Source organism: Lathyrus oleraceus, chromosome 5 (assembly GCF_024323335.1).
Source record: "Lathyrus oleraceus cultivar Zhongwan6 chromosome 5, CAAS_Psat_ZW6_1.0, whole genome shotgun sequence".
NCBI lineage: Eukaryota > Viridiplantae > Streptophyta > Magnoliopsida > Fabales > Fabaceae > Lathyrus > Lathyrus oleraceus.
This window is the reverse complement of record NC_066583.1, coordinates 451178918-451206266: the sequence shown is the minus strand read 5'-3', so window position 1 is coordinate 451206266 and position 27349 is coordinate 451178918.

Below are 27349 nucleotides of genomic sequence, written 5' to 3'. Positions count from 1 at the left end.
TTAATCAATTCTTTTCTCATCCCCCCATTCTATTTGTCTGTAAACATCACTTTGTACAAAATACATATGCACACAAAAAGGGCTCCCTAGGAGTACCTAGGACACTTTGGGTGTTAACACCTTCCCTCTGTGTAGCCAACCCCCTTACCTGTGATCTCTGATTTTTATTAGTTTTTATTTGAAAACTTCTTACTATTTGGGTTTTGTTCGCATTTTTTCCCTTTTCCCTTGAAAACAATAAAATCGCGGTGGCGACTCTTGTTAATTGATCTTTAGCTTGTCAATAGCTTAATGATCATGAATTTCCCGCTACAGAAATTAAGTGGTGACTCTGCTGGGGAGTAGTCTCCATTGGGTTTAGCCTACTTTTTGTGTGAATATATTTGTATATATGTGATGTTTGTATATATGTATATGTGATATAATCTGCTTGTTGTGCTTGGTGATCTCTGAGTGGTGAGATACGTTCTAAACCGAACTTGAGTGCAATTAAGATAGGAGGATGGTATAGTCATGTTCGACTTGTGTGGGGTAGTCCTTAACAAGTTGGATTGAGATCCATCTGCTCAGTGGAGACTCCTTTGGATTTGGAAATGTCACACAAGTATTTGTGGTTAGGCATGACTATTTCTAATTGGTTCTGAGAAGCTGGGGACATTAGAACACCTAACCCATCTTGGCCTATTTAGGACGTAGTGCGGAAACTGTTCAAGTGTAGACTTGATAACAGTTGTTACGCGATACTACACTCAGACGAGTTTCTCTTGAGAATATTATGGGTCGATGAGTCAGTCATCTTAACCTATAATATCCGATAGATGGAATTAAGACTCTGGGAACTTTTTAGAACATGATCTACAGGTTTTATCCTTAGTTCACTCCTTTGGGATGGTTCTTACCCAGACTCCATGCTCGTAACTCACAACAAACCCTTTATTCTTTGTTGATCCAATCAAGTCTTGTCAATATCAATGGAACTTGGGTGTTGATAAGGTGTAAACCATAATCCACCAAAATGGATGATTGATCTTGAAAATGACTTTATTCATCCCTTGACCTTTGTTTGCCTTGTGTGTGATCCCTTACTTGTGATTGTTGCATTCATGCATTTCATGCGCATCATAACATTCATCACACAAAATTTCAAGGAACTAAGGTATCATTTGCAAATATTTTCAGACCATGGATTATGGACGAAGGAACACTAAGAAGTACAGTTTCAGATGTCCCGACTTGAAATAGTTAAGGAAGCTAGCATCTTTTATATTAGATCCCTTGGACTTCAAACAACGTCATGGGAAGCTTCTGTCCATTTTGTCTGCTGATGTGGTTGAAGGACTCTTGAGTGTGTTGGTGCAGTTCTATGATCTTCTCTACCATTGTTTCACTTTACCAGATTTTCAGCTTGTGCCTACCTTGGAGGAGTATTCTCATATTCTGGGGATACCTGTTTCTGATAGAGTACCCTTTAGTGGATTGGAGGAGATTCCCCGGTCTAGTATTATTGCTGAAGTTCTTCACTTGAAGAAGTCTGAGATAAAGGCTCATTGGGTGAAGAAAGGAGGGTTATTTGGATTTCCATCTGTTTTCCTCATCAAGGAAGCTACCACTTTTGCTCAAGCTAGTAGTATGGATGTTTTTGAAGCTATCTTTGTGTTTCTCATTTATGGATTAGCTTTGTTCCCTAACATTGACGGTTTTGTTGATGTTAACGCCATTAGACTTTTCTTGATTGGGAATCTTGTGCCTACTTTATTGGGTGCTATGTATTTCTCTTTGCATCTAAGGAATTCTAAGGGTGGTGGAACGATTGTCTATTGCACTTCTCTTTTGTACAAGTGGTTTATTTCGCACTTGTCTCAGACGCCTGCTTTTGTGGAGAACAAACAATGTCTAGGGTGGTCTCAGAGACTTATGCCTCTCTTTAATGATATTATCGTTTGGTATGATCCATCTTTAAGCTATTTGGAGATTATTGATAGTTGTGGTGAATTCTCTAACGTGCCTCTCATTGGTACACAAGGAGGAATTAGCCACAACCCTGCTTTGGCTCGTCGTCAACTTGGGTTCCCCTTGAGAGACAAACCTAATAACATGTTGTTAGGAGGTCTTTTCTATCAAGAGGGTAAAGATCCCTAACATTTGAAGCAGAAGATTGTACATTCTTGGCATAATGTGCATAGGAAAGGAAGATCCGAGCTTGGTCTGTGCAATTGTGTAGCTTTGGAAGCTTACACTCTTTGGGTGAAGAAGAGAGCTATGGAATTGAAGATGCCTTATCCTTGTGAAAGACCTATGTCTATGTTTGTGGTTGAGCCATTAACTCTCCCTAACCAAGATGTAGAGGAGTTTGAAGACGCGCTCATCAAGATGAAGCAAGAGAAGGACATGTGGGAAGAGCGTTTCCATGCTTTGAGCAAGAAGCATGAGGAGTTGCTATCGGAGTCTAAAGACAAAGATGCACTGATTGAGGTACATGAAGACCGAGTAACGAAGAGACAGAGAGAGCCAGAGGTTTCATCTTCTAGCAAGCCTTAGCCTTCCGTTGCTTGGAAGAAGATTGTTGACCAGCTTGTCCTCGAGAAGACTCAAATGAAGGCTTCTTTTGAGACCGAGATCCGTCACATTCGAAGGAAGTATGCGCCTTCAGCCAGATCTTTTGACACTGTTGTTAGGGATCCTTAGGATGACTAGTCTCCTTTTCTCTTATATTTTTTATTTTTGGTTTCTGAAATTGTACTCAGTGTAATCCTCCCAATTTATATATATAAAAAGAGATTTTTGGTCATATCAAATTTTTGCAATTGCCATTTCAATTTTTATATATTTTCAAATGATATAGTAAGTTCCTTGAAAACAAAAATAAAAATAATCAAGCATTGCATTTCATGCATCATTTGCATAAGCAGGTTTTTGCCAGGTGTCTGATTGGTGTTCTTCTATGCTTTAGCCAAGTTGACTCACTGGTACAACACTCGAGCCAATCATTCAAAGATCATGGAACACCTTGAGCAAGAGAACTGAGACTTGAAGGAGGAGATTGCCCGACTGACTGCCATGATGGAGTTAGTTCTTGCTACCCATAGCCAAGCTTCTCCAACTCCTGCAACTCCTCCCGCGAGGACTGTCATTTCTGAAGTGGTTACCTCTACAGTGCCTGCTGCCACCACCCACTTCGCTCCGAATCTGCCTGTTGGATTCCCCTGGGGAATGCCTCCAAATTTTGTGCCAGAGGGATTCGCTCCCACCTTTGCTTCCATGTCGGCATCTAACCCGATCATGTCTGTGCCACCTCCCGCTGTGCACACTTTGCCGCGAGTAGAAGACACCATCTATCATTCCGAGCCATCTGAGGGTTCGAACGTCTACGAGAAGATGGATGAGATGAAGGATCAAATCCTTGAACTACGCAAGGAACTGAAAACACCGAGAGGCAAAGATCTATTTGGGAAGAGTGCTGTTGAACTGTGCTTAGTGCCCAATGTGAAAATCCCAGTCAAATTTCAAAGTGCCTAACTTTGAGAAGTATAAGGGAAACCCGTGTCCACTCAGTCATCTTGTGATGTATGCCCGCAAGATGTCAACCCAGACAGATAATGATCAACTACTGATTCACTATTTCCAAGATAGCCTGACAGGTGCTGCACTCCGGTGGTATATGGGCTAGATAGTGCAAGCATCCGCACTTTCAATGATCTAGGAGAGGCTTTCGTGAAACAGTACAAATACAACGTGGATATGGCGCCAGATAAGGACCAGCTGAGGTCCATGTCTCAGAAAGACGAGGACACATTTAAAGAGTACGCCCAGCGTTGGAGGGAGTTGGCTGCCCAGATTACTCCTCCTTTAGAGGAGAAGGAGATGACAAAAATCTTTATCAAAACCCTGAGTTCATTTTATTATGAACGTATGATTGCCAGTGCCCCTAGTGATTTTACCGAAATGGTAAACATGGGAATGCAACTTGAAGAAGGGGTCCGTGAAGGACGATTGTCGAAAGAAGAGGTGTCAACTAGCAAGAAGTATGGGAGCAATTTTAGCAAGAGGAAGGAAAATGAAACAAATGCAATAAGCAGTGGGAGGCAGAGGAGGCCTCAAGCCAGAAGAAATTTACCACCCCGTCAACATCATCATCATCAAGTATCTTCTATTATTCCAGTGTTTTCAAATCAGACAACAATACCAATTCAACAACAACAACATCAGTATCAAAATCAACGTCAACAACAACAACCGCAACAAAGAACAAACACCTACAACAACAACAATTCCAGCAACAATCATCACCAGCAACAGAACTTCGAGAGGAAGAAGGTTTCTTTTGACCCGATTCCTATGTCGTATGCCGAGCTGTACCCATCTTTAGTCCTCAAGAATTTGATTCAACCGAGGAATCCACCGTATATACCAGAACCACTTCCATGGTGGTATAAACCTGAACTTCGCTGTGCTTTTCACCAGGGTGCACCTGGGCACGATATTGAGAACTGTTATCCGCTGAAATATGAGGTGAAAAAGCTTAATAAGAGTGGCGTGGTGTCTTTTGAAGACCGCGCGCCTAATGTGAAAGTTAATCCTTTGCCCACTCATGGGAATACTTCGGTGAATATGGTGGACGGTTGTCAAGGTGAATATAAAGTTTTTGATGTGCGTTTCATTCGTGGATCCTTGGTGCAGATACACAAGGACATCTGTATGGTGAGTGAATGTGAACGTGATCACGAAGGTTGTGATATTTGTAGTGTGAACCCAAGAGGGTGTGTTGTTGTGAAAAGGGACATTCAGCGCCTGATGGATGAAGGCATGATCCAGATTTGTCAATCCCGTCATGAAGATGATGATGTTAATGTCATTGTTCCCGTTTTCAAGCAACCAGAGCGGTTGGTGATGCAGTATGATAGTAGCACGAACGTCAGCAATGGATCAGTTTCGCCGTTGGTAATATGGTTGGCGGGCCCAGTCCAGTATGCATCTGATAAGGCTGTACCGTATCAATACAATGCTACGATGATTGAGAAAGGTCAAGAGGTCCTGTTGCCTATGACCAGTTCAGTAGTAAACATTGCATATGTTATGAAGGTGACCTGCAGTGGTCGAGTTTTTGGGCCAGTTGTCCCAGAGAGTTAGGAAGATTGGATTGTTGGTAAGAAGGCGGAGGTGCCTATGGTAGATCCTGTGGGTTGTTCAAGAGATAAGTCTGGTGAATCTAGCAATTTAAAAGCCAATAGTGATGATGATGAGGTACTCCGGCTGATGAAGAGGAGTGAATTCAACGTGGTTGAGCAATTGCTCTAAACCCCCTCTAAGATTTTCGTATTGTCTATGCTTTTGAATTCTGAAGTGCACAGAGAAGCACTCCAGAGAGTTCTCGAACAGGCATACGTGCAGCAAGATGTTATTGTGTCTCAATTTGATCACATTGTAGCTAACATCACTTCATGCAACAATTTGAGTTTTTGTGATGAAGAACTCCCTGAGGAGGGAAGGAATCATAATCTGGCTTTGCATTTTGCGATGAATTGCAAGGAAGATGCTTTGTCAAATGTGCTAGTTGATACTGGGTCATCACTCAATGTTCTTCCAAAGTCAACATTGTCTAAGTTATCTTACCAAGGAGCTCCCATGAGGTACAATGGAGTAATTGTCAAAGCCTTTGATGGCCCACGCAAGACTGTCATTGGGGAAGTGGACCTTCCAGTGAAGATAGGTCCGAGTGATTTTCATATTACTTTCCAGGTAATGGATATTCACCCGGCCTACAGTTGTTTGTTGGGAAGACCGTGGATTCATGAAGCAGGGGTTGTTACTTCCACTCTGCACCAGAAGCTCAAATTTGTCAAGAATGGCAAGTTAGTGATTGTGGGAGGTGAGAAAGCACTGTTAGTCAGCCATATGTCATCTTTTTCGTGTGTGGAAGTTGAGGATGAGGTTGGAACGCCGTTCCAAACGTTATCTATTGCTGCTGAGAAGAGAATTGGGGCATCTATGTCCTCTCTGAAAGATGCACAAAAGATTGTTGAAAAAGGTCTTATTGATCAGTGGGGGCGTGTGGTAGAGGTCACCAATATCAAGGGAAGAACTGGTTTGGGGTTCCAAAAGGGCTCGTCAACCGTTAGATCAGAAGAGATGCAACTCAGCTTCCGTAGCGGAGGGTTCATTCATGGGAATGAACAACACTTAGCTGCTATGCTAGAGGATAATGAAGAGGAAGACTGCACTGAAGGAGAATTGCGACCCAAAGCGCAGCGGAAATTAAAATTTTCTCCTTTAGAGATCCTTACGAATGGTCATGATCAGTGATAGAATATTTACCTCTTGTGACGGTTGAAACCTTTGGTGCGGATCTCTTGTGACGATCAAAACCCTTTGATGCAGATCCACAAAGCGATCACGAACGTTGAACGATGACAACGTCTCTACTCAGTCAACACGAACGGCTTCCTTCAATCTCAGTGCTAGCTGGTACGAATGAAGGCTTTTGAGTGAGAGAGAGAGAGTGAAAACGAAAAGAATGCAACCGCCAACCAATGCTTCTGCACAAGGGTTCTATTTATAGAACCACTTGTGTGGGCTTCAAGCTAAAAGCCCACTTAAGTGTATTTTGGCCCATATCTTATAATATGCCCAAAATCACTTAAGCCCATGGTACCTTACCATATTTCGCATTCTACTCAAGTACACCGTACCTTACGATGTTCTATAATTCACTTAAGGGCACCGTACCTTACGGTATTCCTTAGTTACCCTATCTCTCATCAATCCGTCCTTTGTGTGTGACCCTGTAGGTTTTCGTGACGTTGGCAATTATATTAAATCACGCATTTAACATAATAAACAGTGAGCGGTATCTAGCAACACATCACTGCTACCCAAGACACGAAAATGTCAAGTGATCTGACAATTCCTTCTGTGATAATAATTATGTGTATAATTACCCTTTTGCCCTTATGTCTATATTGAACACAAGGCATAGACCGTGTCATCCTTGTCCAGTTCAATATTGGGCCCATAGACATTTATCCTGTTATGCAGGATGGGCAAATTCCATCTAGGTCACTCATGTCCCTCAGCATGCTTCGTGGAGTACCCATCAACTGTCTTTATGGTTATCCAGTTACGGACAACGTTGGATCAGCAATAAAGCACTCGACTCTACATCTAGGATCCATAGTGGTTTCAGGTCGAAGAGTGGAATACACTATTATCACCATGAGAATAACTTATGACACTTTGCATAACTTTATATATAGTATTCTCATAGCGGGTCAATCCGGTATAAATATTACTCCTAATATTCATACCTATGTTTAAGACTTGATAACTCTTTATCCATGATCCATGAGATGTGATCATCAGTCTACAAACATAATAGTCTTAATGCTTTAATGTTATCCCACTTCACACTAAAGCTCGACTACGGATACTTTAAGAATAGTGTCCTTATGTTTAATGTGTTCTCATGATTAAGTCACACTTAATACATTAAACGGACTATCTATTCTAGGGACTTTATTAATCAATCATAATAAAGAAAAAGCCTTTTATTAATTCGATACAAGTACCAAAAGGTATTGGCCTCTAGGGCTTACACCAACATGCACCAACTTTGTGACGCATGGATAGACATGCAACAATTGGACTGCTATTGATATTCCTGTTATTTTGCATCGATCTAAGTAATTACTTTTTATATTTTAAAATCCTTCTCATATGCCTAAGGGAGAAGTGAACATTGTTGAGCATTTTAAATTGATCATCAATAAAATTAATTCTATTCATCCACATCTTTGATGTTTTGTTTTTACTTTTTGCTTATTTCTGAAAATGGTAATCACAAAAAACATAAATAAACAATATAATTGTCCATCTGCATAATATTTGGTCACAAATTCACTTCTCTAAAATCAAAATATCAAATCATTATGCAGGTTGGTTCCTAACCCCATTGAATACAATGATCCTTCTCCTTCTCCAAATTTTGAATTCCCTGTGTTTGAAGCCGAGGAGGAAAGTGATGTAGAGGTGAGCAATGAATTATCTTGTCTTCTTGAGCAAGATGAGAAAATTATTCAGCCATTTGAAGAGCAGATTGAGCTTGTCAACTTGGGTTCCGAAGATGATGTGAAGGAAGTCAAGATTGGGTCTCGACTGTGTCCAGATGCTAAGAAGGGGTTGATTGATCTTCTTCGAGAATATTCAGATGTGTTTGCTTGGTCCTATCAAGACATGCCTGGGTTGGATTCTGATATTGTGGAGCATAGATTGTCGTTGAAGCTAGAATGCCTGCCAATCAAGCAGAAGTTGAGAAGAACGCATCCTGATATGGCTGTGAAAATCAAAGAGGAAGTGCAAAAGCAGATTGATGTCGGTTTCCTTGTAATTGTTGAGTATCCGCAATGGGTGGCCAACATTGTGCATGTGCCGAAGAAAGATGGAAAAGTCCGCATGTGTGTCGATTATAGAGATTTCAATAAAGCCAGTCAGAAAGATGATTTCCCTCTGCCACACATTGATATGTTGGTAGACAATACTGCTAAATTCAAAGTCTTTTCGTTTATGGATGGAGTTTCCAGATATAATCAGATTAAGATGGCACTCGAGGATATGGAGAAGACCACATTCATTACACCCTGGGGAACATTCTGTTATATAGTGAAGCCTTTCGGTTTAAAGAATGCTGGTGCAACTTACCAGAGAGCAATGACTACTCTTTTTCATGATATGATGCATAAAGAAATTGAAGTTTATGTCGATGACATGATTGCTAAATCAATTGATGAAGAGGAACATGATGAGCATTTGTTGAAGCTATTCTAGCATTTGAGGAAGTATAAACTCCGCTTGAATCCCAATAAATGTACTTTTGGTGTTTGTTCTGGTAAGTTGTTGGGCTTTATTGTTAGCGAGAAAGGTATTGAGGTTGATCTTGCCAAGGTCAAAGCAATACAAGAGATGTCTGCGCCCAAAACTGAGAAGCAAGTCAGAGGTTTTCTCGGCCGCTTGAATTATATTTCCATATTCATTTCTCACATGACTGCCACATGTGTGCCTATATTCAAGCTTCTTCGGAAAGATCAGTCTTGTGATTGGACCAAAGATTTCCAGAAATCATTTGATAGTATCAAGGAATATTGCTTGAACCTCCGATTTTGTCTCCCCCTGTTGAAGGAAGATCGTTGATCATGTATTTGACTGTGCTCGAAGATAGTATGGGTTGTGTTCTTGGTCAGTAAGATGAGACTGGGAAGAAAGAATTCGCAATTTATCACCTCAGTAAGAAGTTTACCGACTGTGAGACTCGGTATTCAATGCTTGAGAAAACTTGTTGCGCATTGGCTTGGGCTGCTAAGCGTCTGCGTCAGTACATGTTAAATCATACCACTTGGTCGATATCCAAAATGGATCCAATCAAGTATATATTTGAGAAGCCTGCTTTAACTGGGAGGATTGCCCGTTGGCAGATGTTGTTATCAGAGTATGATATCGAATACCAATCTCAGAAAGCGATCAAAGGTAGTATCTTGGCTGACCATTTAGCTCATCAACCGATTGAAGATTATCAGTCAGTGCAGTATGATTTTCAAGATGAAGAGATTTTGTACTTGAAAATGAAAGATTGTGATGAACCATTGCTAGAAAAAGGGCCAGAACCCGGTTCCCAATGGGGCATGGTATTTGATGGAGTTGTTAATCAATATGGAAATGGCATTGGGGCAGTGATTATTACTCCTCAAGGAACGCATCTACCGTTTATAGCTAGATTGACTTTCAAGTGTACAAACAACATGGCAGAATATGAAGCTTGCATTATGGGGCTTGAAGAGGCCATGAATCTCAGAATCAAATATTTGGATGTCTTCGTTGATTCAGCTTTGGTAGTGAATCAACTCAAAGGAGAATAGGAGACAAATCAACCCGGTCTAATACCATATAGAGATTATCTGAGGAGGATTTCAACTTTCTTTACAAAGGTTGAGTTTCATCATATCCCTTGAGATGAGAATCGGATGGCATATGCTCTTGCAACGTTGGCATCGATGATTGTAGTGAAGTATTGGAATGAAGTTCCCAATTTATCTGTGATGTGTCTTGATAGGCCAGCTCATTGTTTATGGTTGAAGAGATCAAAGACGAGAAGTTGTGGTATTACGACATCAAATGTTTCCTCCAAAGTCAGATCTACCCGCCTGGGGCATCTTTGAAAGATAAGAAGACTTTGAGAAGATTAGCCGGTAATTTCTACTTGAATGGTGATGTACTCTATAAGAGAAACTTTGACATGGTTTTTCTCAGATGCGTGGATAGACATGAAGCAGACTTGTTGATGACCGAAGTGCATGAAGGTTCCTTTGGTACTCATTCCAATGGACATGCAATGGCAAAGAAGACGTTGTGAGCAGGTTACTATTAGCTGACAATGGAATCTGACTGTTGCAAGTTTATGAAGAAATGCCACAAGTGTCAAATATATGCTGATAAGATTTATGCTCCTCTGACACTATTGAATGTCATCTCTTCCCCATGGCCCTTCTCCATGTGAGGAATTGATATGATTGGGATGATTGAGCCCAAAGCTTCGAATGGACATCGTTTCATTTTAGTGGCAATTGATTACTTCACAAAATGGGTTGAAGTGGCATCATATGCAAATGTAACAAAGCAAGTTGTTGTAAGGTTTATCAAGAATCAGATTATATATCGTTATGGTGTACCAAGTAAGATCATTACTGATAATGGTTCAAATTTGAATAACAATATGGTGGAAGCTCTTTGCAAAGACTTCAAGATTGCGCATCATAATTCTTCTCCCTATAGACCCAAGATGAATGGGGCTGTTGAAGGTGGGAACAAGAACATCAAGAAGATTATTCAGAAGATGGTTGTCAAGTATAAGGATTGGCATGAGATGCTCCCATTTGCTTTGCATGGGTATCGTACATCCATCCGCACTTCAACAGGGGCAACCCCTTTCTCTCTTGTATATGGTATGGAAGCAGTGCTCCCCGTAGAGGTTGAGATTCCTTCATTGCGTGTGCTCATGGAAGCCAAGTTGACTGAAGCTGAATGGTGCCAGACCAGGTTTGACCAGTTGAATTTAATTGAAGAGAAGAGGTTAACTGCCATGTGTCATGGTCAGTTATATCAGCAGAGGATGAAGAAAGCTTTTGATAAGAAGGTCAAACCTCGTGTGTTCAGAGAAGGTGGCCTTGTGCTCAAGAAGATTTTGTCGTTCAAACCAGATTCCAGAGGAAAATGGACTCTCAATTATGAAGGCACATATGTTGTCAAGAGAGCCTTTTCAGGCGGTGCATTGATTCTTGCAACTATGGATGGTGAAGAGTTCAATCGTCCTGTGAATGCAGATGCAGTCAAGAAATACTTCGCCTAAAAAAGAAAAGAACAGCTCGCTAAGTTGAAAACCCGAAAGGGAGGCTTAGGCAAAAATGAGCGTCTCGGTGGATTGAAAACCTGAAAGGGAGATCCAGGCAAAAATTAGAGACATAAAAACAGAAGTAATTTCCCGATAAGTTGAGTACCCCACATTGGGGCAACTTATGCAAAAATTAGGGATTATGGCAAGTAACTGCATTTTGGTGATCTTCAATGATTTTGAAGACTTGTTTGAGCACGAGGGTTAACGTCAGTTCATCTTCAGCAGCGGTCAGAAACACAGTGGATATCATGATTTGATAGAAGGATTAAGGATCATTTGTATTCAATGTAACCCTTTTTCATGTAAATTACCATTTTCAAATTTGTAAAATCTATGGAGTCTTGTCATTTACAGACTACCATCCTATTAAATAAAGTTGAGCTTTTATCCAATTGTTTCTACTCTTATTTACTTCAGCCAATAGTTTTAAATTTTATTATGATCATTTTGAAATTAAATTTTTAAATCAAAATCAAGTTTTCTTTAAAATATAAAAGCAAAAACTTTCCCAAAGCAAGTAACAGTAATATCAACATCATTTCAGTGAGAAGCAAGTTCTTAAGTGAGAAGCATCTGAGGTTTCCCAAGCAGTAACTCTTCGGGTATCTCTAGGCGTCAGTGTTGATTCATGTCCTCAGTAGAGTGTCGTTATCCTCAGCTAGCAGATTTAGTTCCCCGGTGGAGTGTTTGATACACCAGTAGAATTTCTTCTTTGTTCCCCCAGCTGAGTTGATTGATTCAAATCCCTAGTGGCGTGTCCCAGTCCCTAACAGAGCTTCGGCCTTCCTAGCGGAGTTCATTTTTCCTCAGCAAGTAGATCGTCATCAGAAGATGTTTGATCTCTCCCCAGTAGATCGCTTTGGTATCTCAACCAATCGTTGCATCTTTGCTCCCAGTCAGAGTTCCCTTCTGGTTTCTGAGCAGCTTTTTGATTCCTCCCCAGTAGGGTTGTCTCCCATTTTATGGTGTTGACCTAAAATTCCCAACAGTTGGATGTGTTTTCTCCTCAGCAGATCTCCTCCTTCCCCAGTTAGGGATCTTGCTGGGTATGATCTAGGGTTTTAAATAGGAACCCCATAGTCATGGGTTCAAATTAATGTTTGTCGCTTACGATGAAAGCTTTTCGATCGACAACCTTATCAAATGAATCTATTCTGGGTTAGGTCTTCAAACCGACCCACGCGAGAAAAGCCTCTCGGGGACCCGTACTACACGACTATCGACATTGGGTTCTGGATGAGGGTCTCAGAGTCATTGATTTTCTTGATTGTTTGCCACTTATATCAAATTACTTGCTAGGTGACAACTCCATCAAGAGAATCTATTATGAGTGAGATCTTTGTACCGACCCTTGTGAGAAAAGCTTCTCGGGGACCCGTACTATGTGGTCGTCGATCCTATTTGGCCAAAGGTTCAATGTTCTACAAAGTTCCTTAGAGTCATGGATCCTAATGAAAACATTGATTGCTTACGCCAAAAGCTTGATAGCCATCAATATTCTCAAGAGAAAAGCTTTACGAGAAAAGCTTCTCGGTGACCCATACTACTCAATCTCTCATATCTCAAGTTTTCTCTCTAGACTCGCGTAGAGAGTCTTTCCCACAAGGACTCTTGCAATCAAGGCAATATCCATTCAATACCACATCATAAGATCCATATAACAGATATCACATTAAAATTCAAAGCACAAGGCAATAAATAAAGCAAGTAAATAAACACCCAAACATGCGATGAAGTAACCTAGACTAGGTTTGGCTTGCCTAGGGAGGAAGTCCCCAGCAGAGTCTCCTGTTGTCGATACGTGAAAAATATAGAGTCGCCATCGGATTTATTTATTCCATAGGAAAGGGAAAATATCTAGAAAACCCCAAAATAATGGTCATCACAACCATGAACAGGTTTAGAATTTGATTATGCAAGGGGAATGTATTATCACCCCTCACATCCATCGTACTCGAAGGGAACCATCTAGATTGTCTATGCTTAAATGGGTGTCATTATTTTAATGCTTACTTGCTAAAGGTTTTATGGAGTGAAAATGGATTTTTTTATTGGTGTGCTTGCCATGGATTTGGGCCCTTGTGCCTACGTACCCCCATTCGTGCAATAAGGAATTCAGAGCCTCCAAGTTCATGGTAGAAATGTTTGTTTGCTGATTTTATACTTTGAAAAAGGATTTTCAAAGTGATGCCCTAAGGCTCAAACAAAAGGTTTGACGAGTTGGTATTGATTTTAGGTTTTGAAAAGATATTTGTTTGACTTCGGATTATACTAAAGACTATGGGTAAAGGTGGATATTTCGAACTACCAAGCCAAGCGTCTTGTATCTAAGATACTCAGAATGAGGGTAGGAAAGCTCCATTCTCATCCCTTCTTTACCTATTAAGGCTCGTGGCATACAATCATAGTCGCATTTTCTTATGTTTTGAATTTGATTTGAGAAAATAATGTTTGACGTTGGATCAAGGGTTTGTTTATTGTTTATGAAATGGTGACGATCCTAACTCCTAATGTTGGCTAACAAGCAACAACAAGACAAAGGAAATCGAGTAAAAAGCACACCAAAGTGGGGATGGGAGTACTTGAAAAAATACAAGGGATTAATGCAATAAATAAAGTGTCTCGTTGTAAGGTAGGCCAAGAGAAAGCCTTGTGTGTGCATTGTTTCCTAAGCTAACAAGTGAATAAGAGAATTACAAAGCATATCTCCCTGAGGTAGTGCCATGAACTCTCTCTTGTAATGAAAGATTACAAGTCCATAATGCTCCAAAGTTGCATAGGTCAATCACAAAAGTCCAAGATCCAAGCAAGGGTACAAACAAGTCCTCTAAGCCTCCAAGCTTAGGTCATACACAAAGTCCATATGATCTATAATATTCCATGTCTAATGATAAGGTCAAACATTAAGTTCATGATCCAATAGTCCTGAAATTAGGTATCTTTAGTCTTTTTCGTTTTATCGTGTTTTTGTTTGTTTTAGATTAGATGACAAGATAAAGAACAAATGATCAATAAAATGATACGAAGATAAAGTGCATGAATACTAATTGTTATATCCCAATTTTGTCCGGCCATTTGTGGTTTATCCATGAGATCTCTTTGTTTCAAAGACCCATTTGCATAACTGTGTTCATAATCTAAAATGTGGTTTGAATCTTTTTACATTACTAATCCAAAACCTATTTTTTTTTATTAGTAAGCATTAAGAGCCATGTTATTATTTCTATGATCACTATTTACTAGTCCATTTACACATCCCAAATATTTATGCCAAGTTCTAAGTTCTTCATAGGTTCCCAAATTAAATTTGCATTTTTTGAGGCATGTATGTGTTTGTTTTTAAATTAAAGTACCATATTTAGATTTTTGTGTTTAAGTTAGAATTGTGTTGTTTTTAAATTAAATCACTATAGTTGGTTTCTTTGTACTTAAGTTAGAATTGTGTTGTTTTTTAAATTAAATCACTATATTTGGTTTCTTTGTACCTAAGTTAGAATATGTATTGTTTTTTAAATTAAAAGTCCCATATTTAGATTTTTGTGTTTAAATTAGAATATGTGTTGTTTTTTAAATTGAAAGTCCCATATTTAGATTTTTGTGTGTTTAAATTAGAATATGTGTTTGTTTTTAAATTAAAAGTTTCATATTTAAATTTTTGTGTTTAAGATAGAATTATGTTGCTTTTTAAATTAAATCACTATATTAGTTAAAAATGTGTTGTTTTTAAAAGTTGAAATTGATTAGCATAAATAAATATTGAGTTAAATTTTGAAAGCTTAAAAGGTGATTACATAATTAAAATTTAATTCAATAAGTTCCAAATAATCCAAACACCCATTTTGTCTAAAAAAACTAAACTAAGTAATTACAGTGAAAAAATTGCTACAGATGGAAACAGGTTCCTAATAATCAAAAACCAAGTTGCTAGGTTGAAAACTCCCAAGACCAGCGCGCCTCCAAGTGTGCTTTCGTACAACCACTTTTCCATTCCATCAAAGTCTCTTCAGAGTTGTAATCTGCAGAGAACAAAAACAGCTTATTTAAAAAGCACTTTTCAAAAGCACTTAGAGAACTGAAAAACAACTAAAAAATTACTCAGATTAAAACTTTATCCATAAGGTTAACCTAAACATCCAAAAAACACTTTTGACATTAGCTTAAAACAAAACAAACCAAATCCCACATAATCTGGGATGAGAAATTCAAAAAGCAAGGAGTTTCTTAAAGACTTAATCTTGTCTTCATAAACGATTCAGAGGAGAAGTTAACAAGATACACAGAGAAAAGATATTTTTTCAAAAAAAAACCACACGAACACAACAGCAAACACAGCAAGAACAGCAGCAACAGAGCAAAAGATTTTCTCAAAAAAAAAACCTAAACAAAAACACGAGAACAGAGCAATCCTTTTTCACATAACAGCAAGATTTCAAAAAAACATACAAACTTTAAACAGAGAAATTTCTGAAAATCCCAGAAAGTGAATCAAAACCCGTTTTCGCCAAGAACATCCCACAAAGCATTTCAAACAAAAACAGTGAACCATGGAAATTGGAAGAGATGCCTTTTCATTCTCAGCGGATTCCCCTAAGTGAGAAAGACTTGGTTAAGATCCAAGTTAGGGTTCCAGTTGGACCGAGTTGGACGGCGCCCCTTGGGCCTCCTAGGTTTCGGCCCACCTGTTTTCTCTTCTCCTTTACTGTTGTTTTGTGCCCTAATGGGCTTCAGATGTCTTCATGGCCCATCTGTTTTTGATATAGTTCCCTTATTTCTTTTTATTAGCATATGATTAATTGTTAGATATTTGATTTAAACATAATTTTATTTATTAATTAAAACTTTGTTATTATAATCATCTAATATCAATTATATAATTTACTACTATTTAATTAATTAATTAAGTTTACTATCATTATCACCATTTATTAGTTAAATATAAGTAATTATTTTTTTATGAGAATTGTGTGCCACCACTTTGGTTTATTTATTTTATTCTTTTTTGTAAAAAAAAATTATAATTATACTATTGTTAATATTATTTATTTTATTTTCGAAATTAATTATACTATTGTTAATATTTATATATATATATATATATATATATATATATATATATATATATATATATATATATATATATATATATATATATATATATATATATATATATATATATATATATATATATATATATATATATATATATATATATATATATATATATATATATATATATATATATAGTAAATATGTAATTATTACTATTATTATTATTATTTCTTTTTTAAAGTAAATACACAATTATATGGTTGTTATCATTATTAATATTTAATTATCTGGTTATATTCATTTTATTATTACTACTTATTATTTAATTAAAATAAAATAATTCGTTAAATATTTAGTTAATTAATTGATTATAGAATCACAAATAACCTTCATAATTTAGATGTTTATTTATCTTAAGGACTGTATGTGCGTGATTATTCTTTATCTATTCGTTTATATTGAACCTTGAGTATACACGAAGCGATATGTTATAATTGTGACAGAATCCCGTCGTTTTCATCGATTTTAAAATAATCCGAGCCGATTTCAAAATAAATCATATACTTCTCGATTCAAAGTCGAGTCCGTTTTCAAAATACCTCTGTAAGTCGATTGCTTGTAAAAGCATCGCCATCAACCTCACATGGCTTACTCTTGGGCCTTCTTACAATTAGACCTATTCGGTTTTAATTAATCGATTAAATGGATTATTCACCAAATAAGTTCAATTCATTCACAAGAATGCAATTTTAAAACCTCCATCCGACATCAAAAGTTAAATTAAAATACTTAATCACATCTAAACAACACTTCATTTGGTTTTGAGTTTTCAACTTCTCTCCTTGATTATTTGAATACGAGTTTTCTTACTCGGTTAGTCAAATGATCGTCATTTCTAATTCATTTAAGTACAAACAAATCAAATCCTTTTATAACAAGAAATCAAAAGGGAGATAACTTTGAGTCTTCAATTTTTTCTCCTCGACTATTTGAATACAAGTTCTCTTACTTGGTTAGTCAAATAATTGTCGTTCCTCTACAAACTTCCAAATCTCGATTAAATCAAAACACTTTCATGACAATGAAATGAAAAAGGAGATGACTTTGAGTTTTCAACTTCTCTCCTCAATTGTTTGAATACGAGTTCTCTTACTCGGTCAGTCGAACAATTGTCATCTTTCCACCAACGTATACCATAAGTCAAATCATTCTCAATCAAAACTATACGAAAAGGGAGATGGTCTTGAGTTTTCAATTCCTCTTCTCAAATGCTTGGATATGAGTTGTCTTACTCAGCCATTCGAGTACTTGTCGTTTATTCTAAAATACGTCAACCATATACAACCTTATTTTCATAAATATTCAGATGAAACAGAAAGCGGTCTAGAGTCTTCTATTCCTTTTCCGATTATTAGGATACGAGTTGTCTTACTCGATTATCCGAGTATTCGTCATCCGCCCAAAACACCTTAACTATTATCAGATCTTTCCTATAATTAAGGATGAAAAAGAAAGTGGTTTAGAGTCTTCTATTCCCTTTCCCGACTGTTAGGATACGAGTTGTCTTACTCGACTATCCGAGTAATCGCCATCCAACCAAAAACATCTCAACCAATCAAAAACACCCAACATATTAATCCAACCTATCACCCTCGTGTGACCAAAACTATTTTAAAAAAGAACACCATTTAATCCTTTCTAATGCGCATAACAAATTAGTGCTTAAGCCTCCTCCGAGAGTAGACAAGTCAGCGTTTAGCCTTTAGGATGCGATCTAAACAGTTGTTCATTAAAAAACACCAACCAACTGTAGTTTCCCGAACTACGAATGCTCTGATTTCCTTATTGCACTATAAGGATACGTAGGCAGAAGATTGTTATATCTTCGCGAGCACACTAATAAAAAAAACCTCCCCTTTTCCCTTTCTGAGGTTCTCATCCATTTCTATTCTCAATATATTTTATAACCCAAAGATAACAAAGAAACATAAATTAACACTCGAAACGCACATTAGAACTAAAAGGTTCCCATTGAGTACAACGGACGTAAGGGGTGCTAATACCTTCCCCTTACGTAATCCACTCCCGAACCCGAATATGGTTGCGACGACCATTATTCCATTTCCTAAAGGTTTTATCGATATTTTCCTATCCCTTCATTGGGATGAATAAAGTTCGGTGGCGACTCTGTTCGAACGTAAATTTTTTCCGTGACCATCGCGAGGAATCGTATTTTTCGAGATGCGACAGATGGCGACTCTGCTGGGGAAGAGCTCCAAGCAAAAGAGAGTGAAGCCTAGTTTAGTTCAGTTTCTGGATTGTGTGTTAATCTTGTTTGTTTATCTTTTTTTTTTATTACTCTGTCATAATTATTATATTGTGATTTATTGACTAAGTCTTATTTGGGGTTTTATGGTTGGTGATACTTTGTGAGATAGGCTCTCCACCCGAGTCTGAGAAAAACCATAAGATTAAGTTGGTGGTTGCGTAGTGGGCGCCCACAAGGAGTCTTCCTTGTTGGGAAGATACGAAGACCCCGCCTAGAGGAGATTCTCTTGAAATATTATTGCCCGATGAGTTTTCGTCACGACGATAGTATTCTCAAGTTGGATCAATGACTCTAGGGACCTTTTAACCCATTATATCCGGCGGTTGTGTAGTATCTACCTGAAAAGTCCCAGACTTATTGGGTTAATACGAAAGCCCCGATCAGATGAGATCCCTTGGGCGTATTACTACCTTACAGTGGTATTCCCAACCTCGATCTATGACTCTGAGAACCTTATTAGAATATTGGACTCGAGAGTTGTGTAGTATGGACCCACTAGGAGTCTTCCTCTTTGGGACCATACGAAGGCCTCACCCAAACGAGACTCTGTTTAGGGATGTTATTTTCAGATGAGTTTTCATCATGACAATGACTTTCCTAAATAGCGATTGATGACTTTGGGAACCTTTTAACTTTAGCATCCTCCTAAAAGGGTTTTGTTAGTAACCAAGAATACCCGCTCTCACGACCCGTATATTAACCTACATGCGGCACGCATAATATCATTCATAGCATAGCATTCATATTATTTTATTTCCAAGGAATCTGAGTATCATGAGTTGCAGGAATTCAAGAAACATGGAATCAAGCAAAAGAAACATTTACTCTTTCAAGTTCAAGGATCCCGATCTAAAGAGATTACGTGATTTGGTCTCTCCGATGCACCCAGTATACAGAATCAACTTTAGGAAGAATTATGGTAACCTGCTCAGCATCCTCAATCAACAAGTGGACCATACAACCTTGATCACTTTAGCCCAATTTTATGACTTACCTTTAAGATGCTTCACATTCCAAGACTTCCAGCTAGCACCAACGTTGGAAGAATTCGAGCGTCTTATTAGGATTCCTATGAAGAACAAGGCACTATTTGAAGGGACAGATGAATCTTTGCCCCTTGAGGTCATTGCTAGTGCGTTTCACATGGACGAAAAGGAAGCAAAAGCTAACTTAGAGACCAAAGGGAATACCAAAGGATTTTCACTAAGTTTTCTTTTGGAAAGAGCTCATACCCTATTGAAGGCAGAAAGTTGGGATGCTTGTTACTCTGCTATTGCATTGGCCATCTATGGCATCGTCCTGTTCCCGAATATGGATGGTTTCGTAGACATGACTACCATTTGTGTTTTCCTTACTGGGAACCCAGTACCCACTTTGTTAGCCGATGTTTATTATTACATAAGTCATAGGTATACTAAGAAGAATGGATTGATTGCTTGTTGTGCTCCTTTATTGTATCAGTGGTTTCTAGAACATCTTCCAAAGACAGGTGCTTGGGTTGAACAGACAGATGTTAGTTGGCCTCAAAGATTGGGATCACTCCGATCTGAAGATCTCTCTTGGTATTCCAAAGAATACATCAACATGGATATCATATTCAGTTGTGGAGATTTCCCAAATCTACCGCTTATTGGAACTCAAGGATGTGTAAATGCTAATCCAGTTCTATCTCTCAGACAACTTGGCTACCCAATGGAAGGCCCTCCATAGGCAAATTCTTTGGAAGCTTTCTTGTTACTTGACTTTGGGGTTGAGAATCCTAGCTTATTCCAGCGAATCAAAGAAGCTTGGAAGAATATCAATCGAAAAGGGAAAGCTGAGTTAGGGAAAGCAAATGGGATTACAAAAGAACCATATTTTCAATGGGTAAAGAAAAGGGTGCAAATAATTGAAATGCCATTTGTCATTCAGATACCTATACCTCTTCCTGAACCTAAGCTCACCCATGTCCCTATTGAAGAAATGGAGGAACTCAAGACCGCCATGGCAAAGTTAGAAAAAGAGAATGAAAAGCTGCAGATAAAACTCCAGCAAACCATCAATGAGAAAAACAATATGAAGTGGGATCTTGAGAGAAAAGAAGCACAACTTCAAGCACATGTGGAAAAGTTCAACAAGGAGGAACATAAGAGAAAGAGGATTAAAGTAGGATTAGAACAGGCTGATCATTGTTTGGATACTCTTAAAGGTCAACTACGACAAGCTCAGAAAGAATGTCAAGACAATGAGCGTTGGTGGCATCTAGCTACAAAGGAAAACAAGATGATAAGGGATACACTTAGGGCTCAGATAAAAGAACTTACCAATTCTGTTCGTCAGGAAAAAGCTGAAGTAGATCAGGCCAGAGGGTTGTTGAAGAGATTCAATGAGGAACTAGAAGAGCTTCAGGCCAGAAAGCCAGCTGTTTAATTTGCTTATGTCTTGTATTTTGTTCCTTTAAATGTACTTTTGAACTATGACTTTTTTGGACCTCTATGTTATGTATTGGAATGAATGACGTTTAAAAATTACTCCATTATTGCTATTCTAAGTATTTTTTGTTTCTTCAAATTACTAACAACTAATGAAACTCGAATGACTCCCTGGAAATAAAATATGCATAACATTTGCATCTTCATTATGCATCACACTTCATGAAAATCAAAAAACTTACCCAACCTTTTTACCCTTTATCCAGCCACACTGACTAATCGACACCGGTACGAGACGCGACGCAAATACAAGATGACATTAGAACAAGTTGAGGCCAACCAGGTTACCATGAGGACAGACATCAATACGATCCATGAGAAGATGGATCAGCTATTGGAGACAATGCTTGCAATTGCTCAGAGAGAGAGGAGCGAGGAGGAAGAAGCTAGGGCAAGAAGGAATGATGGCGCACTAGGTCCGAATCCCCAAGACGAAAGTTACGTCCCCACCAAGAAAAGATTGGTTCAGATACCAGTAAGAGGCAAAGGAGATGGAGACCGTGCAGAACCTTCTGATACGTCTACTCATCATGGATCCGAAATTGGAGATGACCAGTATGATGCATTCTATATGCCCGATCAACCAAAGCCTAAGATACTTTCAGATCCTACTGCAGATAGGCTTCGTGCCCTGGAAAAGAAAATCAAAGCCATAGAAGGAAACAACATCTTCGGTGCTTCTACCATGAACATGCGTTTGGTATCGAATTTAGTCATCCCGGCTAAATTTAAAACCCCTGATTTCGAGAAATACAAAGGACAGACTTGTCCAAGAAGTCACTTGGTGATGTACTTCAGGAAAATGGCTGCTCATACTGAAAATGACAAACTACTTGTACACTGTTTCCAAGAAAGTTTGAGTGGAGCATCTCTGAGATGGTATATGAGTTTAGAACTGGGGCGAATTCAGAGTTAGGAGGATTTGGCTGACGCATTTCTCTGTCAGTACAAATACAACTTAGATATGGCCCCCGACCGAATGCAGTTACAAGGGATGGCTATGAAGGAGAGTGAGTCATTCAAAGAATACGCCCAGCGGTGGAGAGAGTTGGCTGCTCAGGTAGAGCCACCATTGTCTGAGAAGGAAATGACCGGGATATTTGTGGACACCTTGAAGGACCCATTCTTTGATCGATTATTAAGTAGTGCAGCATCTGACTTCGCACATCTCGTCACGATTGGAGACCGCATAGAGAAGGGGTTGAGGGATGGAAAGGTTCCTAGAGCAGTGACAGCATCTAGCGCACCAAAGAAATATTCTGGAGGCTTCCCAAAGAAAAGAGAAGGTGAAACAAATGCCATATCCAGGAACTATAAAGGGAAGCAACAAGCTTCATATGGTCAAGTCGCCGCCGTGGTACCTATACCCTATCAACAGCCAATGTAGCAACAACAAATGTATCAACCACAACATCAACAACATCATCATCAGCAAAATACCGCACCACCAAGACAGTTCAAGCCAAGACCTCCAAGAAGACAACTTGATCCTCTACCAGTACCTTATAGTCAGATATTCCCATATTTGCAGAAGGAGGGCCTTCTAACATTGAGGGAGTTAAAACCAGCTGTTTTTCCGTATCCGCCTGGATACGACACTAATGCCCATTGTGAATTTCACATGGGAGCACCTGGTCATACTTTGGAAAACTGTTTCACATTTCAGAATCGAGTACAAGACTTGATCGAAGTCAAGGCCGTTTCTTTCACTCCAAGACGCCCGAACGTGAATACCAACCCTATGTCGACGCATAAGGATGCTTCCGTCGGTGCCATTGAGGAGAGTGATGAAGGTAAATTGATCTGTAAGGTTGAAGAGATTCAAACCCCTATCACCATGATAGGAGCACAATTGCTGAAGAGTGGTCTGATCCTGGAAGAGTTGGCTGAGGAAGAGAATAATGAAGAGTTGAGGAGTTTTATACAACAAATGCTGGATCGAGGCGAGTTACAGATAACTTACCCTGTCAAGAGCAAGCGTCAGGAAGAGATAGTCGTGGTAGATATCCCCTATGATGAGGTCAAAGTAGAAATACCTATAAGCCCGTTGATGATAGAGTTCCCAGCATCATTCGAATATAAAGATGAGAAGGCAGTCCCATGGATATATCAGCCCAGAGCTTTTAAGCAGGGGCAAGAAGATAAACCTTTAATGATTAACGAACCAAATGTCACTTCAATTATGGGCCCAGCAGGAATGACGCGCAGCGGCCGAGTGTTCGCACCAAGAACTGCTGATACTTCTGAGAGAGCTAAAGGGAAGGAGGCTACTGTTCAGATCCCTATCCCTAATCAGGGGATGCAAGACTTGCACCTGTCTCCTAAAGCTGTTGTTACTCGTGAGGAGGATGAGGAGTTTTTGAGAATAATCAAGAAGAGCGATTACAAGGTGGTGGACCAGCTAAACCAAACACCTTCCAAAATTTCCATGTTATCTCTCATACTTAACTCAGAAGCACACAGGAATTCGCTGTTGAAGGTACTGAGCGCCGGTCATATCACCAAGGACATAACAATAGAACAGTTTGATGACGTGATAACTTGTGTGACTACTGCAAATTTCTTGGGTTTTAATGATGACGAACTACCGATTGAAGGAAAGAACCATAACAAGGCTCTCCACATCTCTTTGAAATGTATGGATACTATACTGTCAAGGGTGTTGGTAGACACAGGTTCCTCATTGAACGTCATGCAAAAGACAACTTTGATAAAACTGCCAGTGGAAGGAATAAGTATGAAGCCCAGCACCCTAATCGTAAAAGCATTTGATGGCTCAAGGTGAGCAGTGATAGGAGAGGTTGACTTACCAACCAAGATAGGTCCAACAATTTTTAATATTACATTCCAGGTCATGGATATACATCCTGGTTACAGTTGCTTACTCGGGAGACCCTGGATTCACTCCGCAGGTGCTGTCACCTCCACTCTGCATCAAAAACTAAAATTCATTACAAATGACAAAATGATTGTGGTTGGAGGAGAAGAAGATATCTTGGTCAGTCACTTAACATCTTTTCGATATATCGAGGTGGATGGCGAAATCACTGAGACACCATTCCAATCCATGGAAGTGGTAAACATGATGGCCGTTCAACAGACCTTGGAGGTCCCGAAATCCGGACCATCCATGGCCTCATGGCAAGGAGCTAAAGCCGTTATGGAAAGTGAAAATGCACAAGACTGGGGCTAAGTGGTGGAATTGAAAGAGAAATGAGACAAGTTTGGCTTGGGGTATGATCCATCATCACACAAAGTTGGTAACCAATCTGACAAAGAGAAGATTCCTTTTGTGGAGAAAACATTTACCAGCGCTGGCCACATCTTTGGCAAGCAGGTGGCAATGATCAGTGAAGAAGACCGCAAGGAGGGGGTGTCCAGCTGGATGCATCAAGCCGCACCTAATGAAGAACTAACAAACTGGAAGGCTGTGGAAGTTCCCCAAATATTTCAAAAGTAATTTTATCATTTTTAGACAAAACCCTGTGCTCTGCCCAAGGCACAGTGGCATGTTGTAGGGCCTCCCTTATCTTTTTCAAGAGTTTTTATCATTAATGAAATGTCGTTTTGCATTCAAATTTTTGTTCCTTGTCTTTCGTTTTGATCTATTTACAAAATGGCAATCAATTTTTATGCACGCACTTTCTAAATAAATTGCATAAGTCATAACATGCAGAAACACCACTGAGACCATTGATAACGACACTGCTATGGTCCAATATGACTTTGATTGTCCAATCTACCAAGCTGAAGACGAAGTGGGGGAAGATTGCGAACTCCCTGAAGAGTTGGCCAGATTACTCAGACAAGAAGAGAAGGTCATTCAACCACACCAGGAAGACATTGAAGTTATCAATCTGGGAACAGAAGAAGATAAGAGAGAAGTAAGGGTAGGCGCAGCACTTCAAGATACGGTAAAGACAAGACTGATAGAGCTCATCCATGAATATGACGACGTGTTTGCTTGGTCATACCAAGACATGCCCGGATTAGACACTGACATCGTGACCCACAAGCTTCCCCTTCAAGAGGAATGCCCTGCTGTCAAACAAAAGCTAAGAAGAACTCGACCAGATATGGCTCTCAAGATCAGAGAAGAGGTGAGAAAGCAGTTTGACGCTGGTTTCCTAGAAGTCGCTAAATACCCACAATGGGTTGCCAACATTGTACCGGTGCCGAAGAAAGATGGAAAAGTCCGCATGTGTGTAGACTACCGAGACTTAAACAGAGTTAGTCCCAAAGACGATTTTCCATTACCTCACATTGATGTACTAGTGGATAGCACATCTCAGTTCTCCGTGTTTTCCTTCATGGATGGTTTCTCAGGATACAACCAAATTAAGATGGATCCCGAAGACATGGAGAATACCACGTTCATTACTCCTTGGGGAACCTTTTGTTACAAAGTAATGTCGTTTGGTTTAAAAAATGTTGGGGCAACATATCAACGTGCCATGGTGACTCTCTTTCACGACATGATGATCGCGACTTTATGAGTCTATCGGGGTATTAACTGCAAGTGCACAGTCTAATCGCGTAGTTTTAAAAGATATCGATCCCACAGGAACTTAATGAATCGATATACCGTTCTTCTAGGGTTACTGCGTAAAGCTAAGGCGGATGACACTTTAATGATTAGGGGGAAAAGTAAGACTAAATTTGGATCTAGATTAAATATCAAATAACACGGATATCGGTATGTAGTTCGTCGTAATTAGGGAATCAAATCTTTGTTGGTCTTTTTCTTAATTTTAAAATAAGTCTTTTCAGTAGACACTATTAATTAAAAGTCTTTTCCTCAAACTCTCGCTCTGTTGAATTAGACTATGACTTTATATTTTACGTACGCTCTCACTATTTCGTCAAATCTAAAATCACTTTTTGAAACTATTAGAATCTATAGAAGCTCTTTTTGAGAAAATACTAACCGTTTAAACGCCCTCGTCTCAAACTCTCGCTCTGTTGACTTAGACTATATAATTAAACTTAAATGCTTAACTCTCGTCCTCACATTTAACTTTTAAAAATAATTTTTGAAAATGATTAGAATTCAATTAACCTTAAAAATTGCTTTCGCCCTGATTTAAAGTTAATGTTCAATTTACACTGTCCAGTTAAAAGCTCAAACTGTCGTTCTATTGATTTTAACTTCTTTATGTCTTTTACTCTCGTACAAAAACCTTGGTATTAACTTTGTAAATTGAGACCAGAAAAAGAGTGACTATATCTTGAAATAAATTTAAACCAACTAATTTTTGATTCCTTTATTCCGCTTACTTTACATACCGATATCTAAATTAATTAGCCGGACATGCTAAACACGCATAGACAATAATCATACATAAATACGTCCATATCAAACAAACAATATATATAAACAGCAGCACAGAGCATATGTAAATTAAAACAATAAATCAATTAACTAATGAACCTATAAAAATACTAGAATTCTTGGTTTTATCTCCTAGCTTCAATGCTCGAACACTCCACCACAAGTCGGTTGGATTTGTTCTTCACAATTCTCGATCAGACAGGGAAGTAAAAACAAGGAAATAAAATACTATGATCTGACGTAAGGTTAGATCCAGTAAAAATTACACAATAGTTTCCGGTGCAGAAACTATCGTGAGGAAATAAATTGAATGCTTTGGAAATTAACTAGAAAAGAAAAGAAAAGAAAATGCTTGGAAATTAGAATGCTGGAAAATTAGAAAGCAGGAAAAATATTGCACGGAGAAGAGATGCTCAATTGGATCTTTTGAGGTCTATTTATATTCACCAATAAAAATAACCGTTTCCTCAAAAGTATCTTCAGTAGGGTTCCAAAGTGTCAACGAGTCAAGAGGAATTTTAGGGGAAAACGTCCTTTTGTTACGCACGTCAAGGCCAAAATATAGGAGTGGGGTGTGTGACGCCCGTCACACTATGTGTTACGGTAGTAACACTAGGTTTAGGGACGTGACGCTCGGCACGTACTTGTGGCGGTCGCCACAACCATTTTCCTTGTTTGAAAGCGTGGGTTGGGCTTTGGTGAGATGCTTTTCCTAGAAAATCCTCTTTTTGCAC